Raw genomic sequence first — 2568 nt, 5'->3', positions numbered from 1 at the left:
TATATTGGATGGTAGTAAATGTTAAGGAGGAAAATGAAACCAGGAAAAAGGGAAAGAGACTGTCAAGTTTAACCTAGAAAGGCCTTCCTGGTAAGATAGCATTTGAGCAAAGACCTGAAGGGAATGAGGGAGCAAGTCATGTGAATAAGTGGGCAGAAAGAACAGCAAGTACAGATGCCATGGTGTGGGTGGGTGTTGGAGGTCCTTATGGAAGATTCATGGTTTATATTCAAATTTGGAGAGCTTAGGGAGGAAAGAAGGAAAATCAGTGAAGAACAGGAAGCACATCCATTCCAGTTTTAGGCTCAAGAATGAAGAGTATAGAAAGAAAAAAAAAAAGACACTACTTGATAAGGCTCAGGGAAAGCAGGACACTGGGGGCATAGGGAGCCAGGCTCACTTTGAGTAAGGGAGTAAAAAAGCAAATGTTCTGAAAGGCATTGGAGAGACAGGAGATTTTGCTAATGATTGATCTTAAGGTTTCAGGAGTGAGGAATGGGTGGAAGATGTGGTCAGAAAGTGGGATGCGCAAAGCAGCATTGAGGTTACGGGAAAAGAGGTAAGAAACAATGTGGGAGTGCTGGGCTTCTATTTGTGACTGACATACATGAGGAGAATGGCAGAAAGTCGTTATTATCTCAAAGCAGAAAGTGAGGGGGAAAGAGGTAGGGAAAAGTGGGAAAATTGTCAAGATTTGCTGTCTTGAGCTCCTTCTTGACTGTGCTACTGGAAGTGTGCCTTGGAGGCTCATCACTGCCGCTTCCTGTGCTCTTGACACGGCCCTTTGTCATAAACTGTTGATTTTCTGGATTAAGAAATAACTCACTGTAGTGATGCTTGCTCTTTTAGCCAGAGAGAATTTGTAAGTTATAACAGGTTGAACATTAACCGTAAAATGTCTTAGTTAATGAGGAAGATCTTCCTCCTTCAGAAAAGTTGAATCCTTTATAAAGAGTCTCTAATTTATTTCAGGGCTCACCATATCTTAGATAAAGCTGAAACTAGAAATGTAGAGTAGTGAATAGCAAGAAAACAGCAAGGTTGAGATTCAGCAATGGTATATGGCACATTAACAGTGCAAGCTATCAGGAGAACGAAAGTTAGACAAGCATCAACACAAAGGTAAAACTGAGAATCCTATGTAAGTTCAAGAGGTAGTTAAGGTGTTTGGTTTAGATTTTTATTAAGAAGCATGATGAATGTTGTCAAGGTAACCAGTTAGGAATAGACATAGAACATGTAATTTCTAAATCATTGGGGGGAAGGGGTAAATTAAATAATAAAAAATTCCTATAATTATTTAACAAAATGAAGACCAAAAGAGGTATAGTAATCATGTCTTTATTTTCTGTATTTCTGATGCTTTGACATCTGAGGCCTTGCTCCCTCTGGAAGGACTGCCTCTCTCAGGATTAGCTAATTCCTAGAAATAGTAAATAATTAACCTGTAAACATACTTTTCACATGCAAACCAACCAATCCAGAGGCCATATTCTAACCTCCTCCTTTATTGGTTCTCACAGTCAGGGCCACTGTTATCTGCTTTAATCATCCCAGGGTCAGGTTCCAGACAAACAGTGACAGCCTCTATGTACCAGAGCCTGCTGAAATTATTCAAATTCATCAATCCTAAACCTGTAGAAAATAAAGATTGAGAAAAAAATCTTATGAGAAGTCAGAGAAATTTGATTGCCTATGAAGGAACAAAAATAAAAATCAAATGTGACTTCTCAGAAACCATGCAAGAAAGAGTGATGTGAAGCATTTAGTGTTGAGATGTCAAAAAAAAAAAAAAAACAAAAAAAAAACCTACCAACCTAGAATTGTGTATCCAGCGAAATTATCCTACAAAAGTGAAAGAGAAATAGATTTTCTCAGATAAGCAAAAATTGAGGGAATTTATTGCAAGTAGACCTGCCTTGCAAGAAATGTTAAAAGAAGATTTTCAGAGAGAAGGAAAATGATATAGGTAAAAAATTTGGATCTATATAAAGAGAGAGTACTAGAGAATAAATAAACACATGGAAAATAAAAATTCTTTTTCTTACTCTTTTTCTTCCTTTATTTATGTATTTATTTGTATTTTATTTTAATCACCTGGTGCTCATCGTGACAAGTGCACTCCTAATCCTCATCACCTATTTCTTCTATCCCTCCACCCACCTTTCCTCTGGTAACGAAGAGTTTGTTCTCTGTAGTTAAGGGTCTGTTTCTTGGTTTGCCTCTCTTTAAAGTAATTATTGATAGATATGTATTTATTGTCACTTTATTACTTGTTTATGATTGTTTCTAAAGATTTTCTCTGAACATTTCTTGTCTTATTTTCATAGTTGGCTTGTTTTCTTTAGTGCTATGTTTGGATTTCTCTTTATTCTTTGCATATTTATTAGTCGTTTTTGATTTGTGGTTACCATTAGGTTTATATATAATGTCTTCTGCATATAGCAGTCTGTATTAAGTTGATGGTTGTTTAAGTTTGAACCCATACTTTACTCCTCTCCTCCCCATGTTTTAAGGATATAGTGTATATTTTGCATCCTTTTATTCTGTGAGTTCTTTGACTTATTT

The sequence above is a fragment of the Mirounga leonina genome, unplaced genomic scaffold (assembly GCF_011800145.1).
Source record: "Mirounga leonina isolate KUSES-001 unplaced genomic scaffold, KU_Mleo_1.0 Mir_94, whole genome shotgun sequence".
NCBI classification, from domain to species: Eukaryota; Metazoa; Chordata; class Mammalia; order Carnivora; family Phocidae; genus Mirounga; species Mirounga leonina.
The sequence above is the reverse complement of the archived record's forward strand: the minus strand, read 5'-3'. Positions refer to the sequence as shown.